At 42.1% G+C, this 10000-nt stretch overlaps 1 long non-coding RNA gene across 1 annotated transcript; it reads right to left on the bottom strand.

The window, feature by feature from the left end:
• Positions 1-8123: 8123 nt before the first annotated feature.
• LOC121899031 lies at positions 8124-8904 on the bottom strand. The gene is made up of 3 exons (XR_006096587.1): positions 8675-8904; positions 8426-8499; positions 8124-8315 (listed from the first exon to the last, which is right to left on the bottom strand). It is a non-coding gene; the product is annotated as an uncharacterized LOC121899031 (long non-coding RNA).
• Positions 8905-10000: the final 1096 nt, after the last annotated feature.

Genomic DNA, 10000 nt, shown 5'->3' with positions numbered 1-10000 from the left:
AACAGGTTCAGGTTTCATTAACTGATTTTAGAGAAATGCATCTTTAATATTTTGAAATAAAGACAACAGGATTCATCTTCTGTGTGTTCTTGTGTTGTTGAAGGTTTTGACTTTGTACTGAAGGTTTTTGGGAAATTTGTAGTACAAAGTCCAGAGGTTGTGATATGTAGCATACAAAGCTGTAAACAGAACCGCCCTCCTGCACGTGCTCAGTGGCGTCTGCCATACACAGAACTGCTCTCCAGAGACTGAAAACGTGACGCTGTTATTAGTCTTTGGAGCCGTTTCTAAACTAACGTGACCAAACTCTTCATGATGAAGGAACATGTGACCCAGTACAGCGGTGAGACTCACTGACGGGTTTTAATAGTTTCTGGACAACAACAGAAGAATCAGATCAGCTGTGATACAAACACAATACTGGTTAGTAGATCAATTCATTGTTGGTTTGGATCCAAACATGAAGAGAAACATAGAAAATCAGCAGAATGACCCTTTAAATAGTTGGACAGATTTAACTCAAGGCTGAGTTTAGTTAGTAAACTTTTACAACATATTCACATATTAATGCCTATTGTCTTTGACATGAATCACTTTACTTGTGTATCCTCTGTGTATATTTGTGTGAGCTGCTCCTTTAATGGGGTCAGAGGTCGTGTCAGCGGAGGATCTGCGTCACGCCGACGCCCCGCTGAGCAGCTGGCCAATAAAACATCTCAATGCGGGCCGGCCAATCAAACGCACGGCTGGAGGTAAATGTGTCCGTCGGCCCAGACTAATCAATGAGCAGAGACACAGCGGGCGTCCGTCCATCACACACACATCACACACACTTGTCTCGTCCACATGATTAACTGATCAGTACACACCATGTGACTCCCCCGCCAACGCCCAGCGGGATTCTGGGAAAGATGTTTACACAGAGACACGCAGAGAGACTAGGACATGTCCTCCTGACAGGGAATTAAAGACTCAGTGATCTGAGGAGGAGGCGAAGAGGAGGAGACGAAGAGGAGGAGAGGAGAGGAGACGAAGAGGAGGAGACGAAGAGGAGGAGAGGAGACGAAGAGGAGACGAAGAGGAGGAGAGGAGAGGAGACGAAGAGGAGGAGAGGAGACGAAGAGGAAGAGAGGAGAGGAGACGAGGAGGAAGAGAGGAGAGGAGACGAAGAGGAAGAGAGGAGAGGAGACGAGGAGAGGAGATGAGGAGAGGAGACGAGGAGAGGAGACGAAGAGGAGGAGAGGAGACGAAGAGGAGGAGAGGAGACGAAGAGGAGGGGAGGAGACGAGGAGAGGAGACGAAGAGGAGGGGAGGAGACGAGGAGAGGAGACGAAGAGGAGGAGAGGAGACGAAGAGGAGGAGAGGAGAGGAGACGAGGAGAGGAGACGAGGAGGTTTTTGGTTTTTAAATCCCTTTATTGAACCACTACAGAGAGAAACCAGATCACTGTCACATCATCATTTGAAGGCAAAAGAAAGAAAAACCTTCCTAAAATACAACAAAACCTGTGAGCTGTGAGAGCACGACCACCGCCTGCAGGCCTGCGTATTGTCCATCACGTGATAATAAGCATGTTCCACCCTCAGCTGGGCCTTCAGCAGTCCCCCCAGAACCAGCACCGGCTCCACACTGCTGGCACTCTGGGCCCAGTTCCTGCATGTCAGTCAGATGGCCACCTTGGCAGAACCAGATAAAATGTTCACTAGTGTGAGTACAATGTTCTTCTTTGCACATTATTTCAGACCAAAAGAAAAATCCTCCCTGAGACCCGAAACCTTTTTAAAACATGTCGACAGCCGAGGACACTGAACTGAAAGGCAGCTGGCCTGTCAGGGTCCCTGTACAAGCTGCCTGGACCGTCTGGACCAAAATACTCAGTCCACCTTGACTCCTTCATCCCTACTTGTCCAGGTGGGGGTTTGTTCCTCCACCCCCTCACAGCAAGGGTGATAGACAGAGAGGAGAAACTCACACTCCTCACTCTACTGGTCACTGAGTTTTCTGCAGATGCTCTGAGAGATTGTGGCGGGGCAGCATAGACCTCCTCCACCACTCTGTTGATCAGCCTGATAGATGTGATGCTGTTCTCTCTCAGGGTGTCCACAGATGTTGCTGTCACCTTCATCAGATGACCCGGTTTGTTGTAGCCAGCCTCTCTTAATTGGCTCGCAGGCTGGCAGACTGCTGGGTTTGAGTCTTTATGTAGTTGTTGTAACTTTCTCAAACAACCACATGCCCGGAGTCTCATTTGTGGTCTTAAAAGCCCGACATGTCTGTAGTACACAGCTGTAAAAAGGTGTCAGTCCAGCAAGGTCCATGTCCTCGGATTTTAAGAGGAAAAGCTGTCTATGATGGCCCAAGCACCCAGACCTCCTCAGCAGCAGTAGAGCTGTATCAAACCAGCTGGGCTGCAGTTGTACAGCAGTATTTGTGCAGTCTAAAGTCAATCAGTCAATCAGTTTTTATTAATATAGCACCAAATCACAACAAAAGTTATCTCAGGGCACTTTTCACATAGAGCAGGTCTAGACCGAACCAGCATTCCCCCATGAGCAGCACTCGGCGACAGCGGCAAGGAAAAACTCCCCTTTAACGAGAAGAAACCTCAAGCAGAACCCGCCCAATTTTCCAACCTGTCCAGCAGTATTCTGTGATCTACAGTGTCAGATGCCTCACTGAGATCTAGTCACACCAGAACTGATATTTTACCTGAATCAGCATTCAGCTGTATGTCATTTAATGATAGAGGTCAGAAGCCTGATTGAAGGTGATGTTTGAGACAGGTATGTAGTTGTTTAACACAGCGGTTCTCTTTTTTAAAAGAACCTTGAACTTTGGGAAACTGCCTGATAGCAGTGAGCCATTAACTATTTGAGTTAAAAAATAGTTTTTAAGAGGTCAGATGGCTGTGTGTTGATGATTTAAGATGCCAAACTGTTTCCTCTGGGGTTTTTGGTCAATAGTATTGAATTGTGAAATAATAGTCAAATTATTTCTAGGTGGTCAATAGAGATGGCATCGGTCTAATAGTTAAATTCAAATTCATTACGTTTCTCTGTGAAAAGGAGTTCTGTATCTATTTTGGAGAGTTTGTAAGCTTGTCAACCCTGACAAACAGACTGTTAATCATCTTAGAAAAATGCAGCTGTCTAGCACCAACTCATAGTTAAAACTACAAAGACTTGGTTCATACATGTCATAGTGGATTTGAAGTTTAGTTTTTCTCAACTTATGTTTGGCTTTCCTGCATTCAGGGCTGCTGCCATCATGGTGCTTTCTGTTCTTTCAAAGTTTTCTTTCGTGCAGCAACATCACGGCATTCGATGTTTTCAAGTTAAAGTTATCCATCAACCGTCTGCATTCATGGTTGGTGACATAGTTATTGCCTCCCTAAACTGAGCACTAGTACTCGTTTATGTAACGAAGGAGTAACTAAGGAGAGCTCCATGAGCTCGACCTCGGCTCAGCAAGTTTGTGTTCCAGCATATGCGCAACCTCTTTTTTAAAACGACGACGCTTATCAGGATTAACACGATATGCATGCTGCTTGATTGGTGGAGAATCATCCAACTCAATATCATGCTGCAAAACGGTCGTGCATGAGGGCACGTCTGAAAACTACTGCTTGTGTGACAGAATCAGCGCTACAACATCTGAGCATCAGGTAAGTGAGCTAAGTGGAGATCAAGTTTTGTTAACATTTATGAATTTCGTAACCTCCCCTGCACCACTGCCTTGGTGGAGCAATAGCATCCTCCTCACCCCCCACACAAGCCAGTGCCGTAGAGGCGACAGCAGGCCCGACACTTTCAGCACCGGACAGCGCCACCACGGCGAACATGGCGTAACAGGATCAGCACTAGACAGCTCCATGTCCCAATGCCACACCGTCTGGGCCAAGCCCATCCACACGCTCACGGTACGGCTTCAACATGTTAACATGACACAACCTACTCCTACGGTTTCGGTCTGGAGTAGCAATCAGATAATCATGGTCGCTCACTTTCTTCTGAACAACATATGGGCCACTAAAGCGAGCCTGTAGACTGGAACCAGGGTTCGGCAATAAGACCGGCACTTTATCACTGGGGGCGAAGACTCTGCTCTCCACTTTCCTGTCATACCAGCGGCTGCATTACTGCTGCTGCTGCACCGATCCACCGGCCAACCTCATACTCAGCCTGAACTCCTCTACCTCCCAACCCAGAGGAGCAGAGGACCAGGAGGTGCTGCCTCTCATCCTGCTGGAGACGTCCCAATGCCTGATCAAATACTGTCACTGTTTTCAGTCGTATGTCGTGATCTTCTTCAAAAGCAGTAGATGTTTTCAAAGCTGTGGAGACTCTGAAGAAGATCATGTAATGCGGCTGAAAGAACAGGAAGTGCAGCATCTCAGCAGTTTGTGGTTTACCTCTGGACAACAGGCTGAACCAATCAACTGTCAGAAACTTACAGCTGTTGTAACTGAACCAGTCGCCGAACCTTCTCTGTGGTAACAGCACTCGACAGGTGTGAGATCAGTCCTGTCGTCTGCAGTTAGCTCACCTGACAGCTGAAGCTACACCTCCTCTGGTCAGTCTAGCCTGTTGCTAGGTTACAAGTCAAGTCAATTTTATTTACATAGCACCAAATTACAACAGAAGTCATCTCAGGGCACTTTTCACATAGAGCAGGTCTAGACCAAACGCTTTAATCTACAGAGACCCAACATTCCTCCATCAGCAGCAGGAAAAACTCCCCTTTAATGGGAAGAAACCTCCAGCAGAACCCGACTCTGGGTGGACGTCATCTGCCGCGACCGGTAGGGTTGAGAGAGAAAGAAAGAGGGAGGGGGAGAATTTTTTTAAAATTTTCAAAAACCTTTATTTACACAATCAAGTCAATAGTGCTTCAAAACAACAACAACATTCAAATATACTGCTACCACTTCTGATCAATGATACAATATCGCAATGCTTCCATAAAAACACTAAAACTCGCACTGGTGTTCTGACACCTCCTCACTCACATGTTAAGCACTGCATTAGGGCTTTTGTGACGGGCTGTTTGAAAAATGTAATATTCCATGTGGTTCCCCAGATGACCGAGCCTGAGTGCCACTGGTGTGGATGGATGGCCACCAGTATAATGTGTTCCTTCTGCCACGTTACAGCAATACAGAATCATAGGTGTTGGGTCCAGAACATGCCTTAATCACGAAACAGACTGCTGCCTCGTGCTGCAGATCACCATAACCATAATTAGAACCATAACTACCATACTACTCACTAAATTAGCCCCAAACTGGTGTCATTTGTGGCCATCCAGGCAGGCAATAAGTTTAACAAATTAAAGGAATAATTTTGTCATAAGTGCTGCAAAGACTAAGTTAATAGACTCAGTGAACATTCTGCAAAACAAAATCTGAATCACACATCACTATTTATAAACTCAGTGCTGAACAAACCCTCACCATCAATTTGTTTAACTAGGCTTTTCCCCAAAAACTATGAATTCACAGTGTTGTTATGTAGTTTTGCTTTTCTGAGGATGCTGAAAGGGAAAGAAATAAACAACTGTTAAAGAGGAACTGAAACGTTAGAGCATATTAACATGATTTAATAACATACTCTTATTAGATAGTATACCACCCTGCCAACAAATGTACAACACATGGTTTAGAAGAAAATCAGAGAATAAATCCCTGTTTTCACCATCAGGGTGCAGAAAATCAACTAGCGTGACCACGAGTTGTTGTATCCCGTTAATATGGGGACTCAATCATGTGGAATAATTGTTAGTTTATGTTATTTTACTGGAATAATCTACAGAATAAATGCACACTAAGGTAAGGATGATTGCCATGTCCACATATTAGATAAGGGCGACATACCATCTAATAAGAGTCTGTTATTAAATCATGTTAATAAGCTCTATCATCAATCAATGACAATTGCAGTTTTAAAAATAGGAAAGAAAGAAGGATACAATTACCGGTCTCAATGAACTGACAAAGGTACTTTACAACTTGACTCTTGACAGCCATAGTACTCCTCTTCTTCAACCCCATGGACCACTCAATGTAACCAAAGATGGTCTGGATTAATAGTAGGTATAAATGGATTTTAAGATTTAAGATATAGAGAGAACGGTGTGTTTTTTGTAAAGCTATAGCTTTGTAACCATAAATGAATATTTAATTATGGGAGAAAATGCCTCCCTTTAAGTATTAATTGCAAAATGTTGTAATTTGTATTTATTTTAAATATTTTATATGTATGACCTACTGGTTTCCGGATGTGTAGACACTGAAGCTTGCACAATTATTATTAAATTAAATCCAATATTCAACATTCTATGTTATCTTGGCACTACAAACTGTGGAAGAGTGGTGGGAACATCACTGGCACCACATCTCCTTTAACCCCCTCTTGACTTGTTTAATCTGGCTCATCGTACGCCCAATGACCTTCAAGATGCAAAATTATGCCCAAATTATGTTAATTACCATATGAAATATAATGTTGATCATAAGAATTATATGATTTTTGTTAGTAATAACTTATTTTTAGGACAGACTAAATATTTCATTTAATTCTGAGGTCGAGGAACAAGGTGTTCTCCCTCAGGGATCGAGGTGATGTTACTGTTGCTTGTATTGAACATAATTCAGATGGAAACAAAAATTGTTGAAGATCCAAAATTTAATTCTCAATGTTTGTACAACAGCAAAAAAACATCAGCCAAAGCAAGTGAATACAATGAAATATTGGAGTTAGAAAAATGTTAAGATTGATTTTCATTAATATTCATATACCATTCATATTTTTGTATTACAAATACAATGCCTACCAAAATGCATGTGGAACCTGTGCTGCAGCTTTTGCATAATCATGCTGAAAAGGTGTCGCATCACTTCCAGTGGTTGTTTATTAACTGCACCTGAGTGATGATCTAGAGAGACAACCAAACCAAAATAAAATCAACAAAATACGTAGTATGTACCTTCTAAAATGCATCTTGAGGGCTTTGCCCAGTCAGTGTGGCTTATAGAAACTGATTATAACCATCTGCTGCTTATCCACATCTTCATGGATATCAATGCTTAACTGAAGAGGAGGCATCTCCTCCCTCTGGACAAGCAAATACCTCCTGAACCCTTCAGTCGCCCTGTGAGGGTCCATAACACTCTTCCATGCTGAAAATACACATGTGAATGTGTTATAAATGGACGAATCAATTGAAGACGATGCAATTTGTAAAACTATAATTTATCTTACACACTTGCAACCTGACTTCCTAAACAACTGATGTTGAGTGACCAGAACATTGTCTTCAGTTGATGTCCACATCAAAACCACATCACCTTCAGATTCAGCAGATTCAACGTGCTGGATTGTCATTAAAAGTAAGACATCAACATTAGAAAACAGGATTTAATTTTTTGGATCTTTTTTTTTTTTATCTACACCTAAAAAAAATGTCTCTAACAAAAATCAGAGAAATCACCAAAATAATGTATGATAGAGTCACGTCCTGCGTTTCTTTGGACTCTTTGTGTATTTTGTTCTCTTGAGTTGTTGCTATTATGTTTCCCTTGTGTGTTCCTTCTGTGTTTTTGTGTCACCTGTTTGTTTATTGTAGTTCCTGTTTTATTTTGAAATATTTTCTCCTTGTGTCTGGTCACCTTTACTTCCTGTGTTTGATTATCTCATGTGTCTCACCTGTGTCTCGTTTCCCTCACCTGTGTTTAGTTTGCAATCACTTCCTGTGTATTTACAGTCCAGTTTTCAGGTCGGTCTTGGTCTAGTCATCTGCTTTTGTTCTGCTTTTGTGTTGTGTATGTTGCGAGTTTTTTCCTGTGTTTATGGTCTTTGTTCCTGGTCCCAGTGTCTCCTGTGAATTTTGAGTTCATTCATTAAATATTCAGCATCGTATCCAACCTGCCTGCTGTCTCTGCATTTGGGTCCACCTGCTCCACTCACCCACCTTCGTGACAGATAGTTGTCACCATTGTGATAATCGTGGGTTGTTAGCCTACTATGCCATGAGACAGGGAATATACACATTTGACATAATAATAATAATAATAATAATATAATTTACAATTTGTATTAGTTTTGATGCAATGCTTGCCAGCTATATTCACTTTCACATTCATCAAAAACTAATACAAGACAGACATGTCACACATGCTGCATCAGGAGCCACTGTGGTCGTATGATGGTCCAGTCACACTCCTTTGATTAACTTGTGCTCGTCCAGATTGGCTTCCATCTCAGCCTTCAGGTGCACTTCCATCTCAGCCTTCAGGTGCACTTCCATCTTTTGGGAAACTAAAAATATATATGTTTATATATTGTTTTTAATTATTCAAAGTTGGCTAAAACAAGGTCGGTAAATGTTTAAATGCTCTCAAGAACTGACAACATATTTATTTATTTACCTCTCCCCACATATGCTGTCATGAATCTGTGCGGTTTCTGAAGGGATGGCCATACTGCAAATTGGACAGTTGGTCTGTGAGGAAAGGAAAAGCAATTTTAACAGTAATAACAAATTGTTTATTGCATGCACCAAACACCAAGGCAAATAACTTGTAAGTGAAAGCCTACTTGGCAATAAACCGTATTCTGACTCTGATTAGCTGATGAGTACAGGGCGAACAGAAGAAAAATATTAAAAACATTAGAACCTTTCAGAGGACATTACACAGAGCCCTCTAACAGGTCTATAACGGCATTAGCAGGGTTCCCACAGCCATCCATAAGCCAGGTGAGGCGTCTTCACTGAATTCCCGAACAGCTCGACACTACGTTTTGTTTCTGTAGGAAGTCTGGATTAGGGTGTCAAATATGAAAAAAACAAATAAAACGACGACTATAATTTAACATAAATATACAGATGATCTAAGGAAATGTGAAATAAAACATTCCCTCCACAACATTGTCTTCAGCAAAACCACATCACCTGCAGATCCAGCAGCTTCAGCAGATTCAACGTGCTGTGGATTGTCATTAAAAGTAAGACTTTGCTGACTTACTGCACTGTAGGGGGGGGGGGGTATTCAGTTCTACTTGTGGAGGAATAATGTAGAAGTGATCTTTCCTCCATTGTAAATGGTTTTTAGCCGTTTGCAGTTCTAGAGTGGTCAGTGACAGGTTCCTTTGGCCACTGCCAACTTAAATAACAATAAGATATGTTAATTAATTGTGACAACGAATGTTAAAATGTGTTAACAAATGTTAATGTGTTCACAGTATTAATATAACAGTTATAAAAGAACCAATCACCATCCAGAGCCTGAAGTTTAGGAAGCTCCTGTTCAAAGATCCAACAAATGTAGATGAAAGCATGCTAATAGTTCAGAGCATTACATTAATTAAATGCATTAAAATTAAAGTGATCTTCCTCTGGAACTGACACGTTGCTTTTGACAGACCAGCCTGCATCAGCTTTAGGTCAGAACTGGCCTCGGGAGAGCAAACACTGAGTGTTACACTTTCATCTGTAGCTGCTTTCGGACACTGAGAAAATCTTTTTTGACTTCTTTGTGGTTTCAGTCCACCTCTTCTGAAATGCCCAGGAGAAAGTCTAAAGTAATTAGGAATTAAGTAGAGGAGGGAATTAGATGGTGAGTTAGAGTAGTAGCAGATGATCTGTATATATCGTCCTGGTTCCTTGAAGTATTTGATGTGGTAAAGAGAGATGAAGCAGACATACTCGTGCCGGCAGCAGCCTGGAGTGAAGTTGTACTTTGAGCAGCAGAAGCAGGAACAACAGAAGAATTCCCTCTTTCAAAAGGAGTAACGTCAGGGCGAATAGGACGGGGACCAGGTTTATGTTCAGTGAGTCTCAAGTCCTGTTGAATAGAAGTGAATCATCAACGGTGAAAAAGAAAGCATGCAAGCTGATAGACGTTTGTGTTGCTGTTGTTTGCTTGTATTACTTTCAGGATTTCAAAAGTTAATCTGTTTAATGACACACAGAGGATGTACATGCACTTTATTTCCATTTCTTT

Source organism: Thunnus maccoyii, chromosome 6, assembly GCF_910596095.1.
Source record: "Thunnus maccoyii chromosome 6, fThuMac1.1, whole genome shotgun sequence".
Taxonomy (NCBI): domain Eukaryota; kingdom Metazoa; phylum Chordata; class Actinopteri; order Scombriformes; family Scombridae; genus Thunnus; species Thunnus maccoyii.
This window is presented reverse-complemented; position numbering and strand designations above follow the sequence as displayed.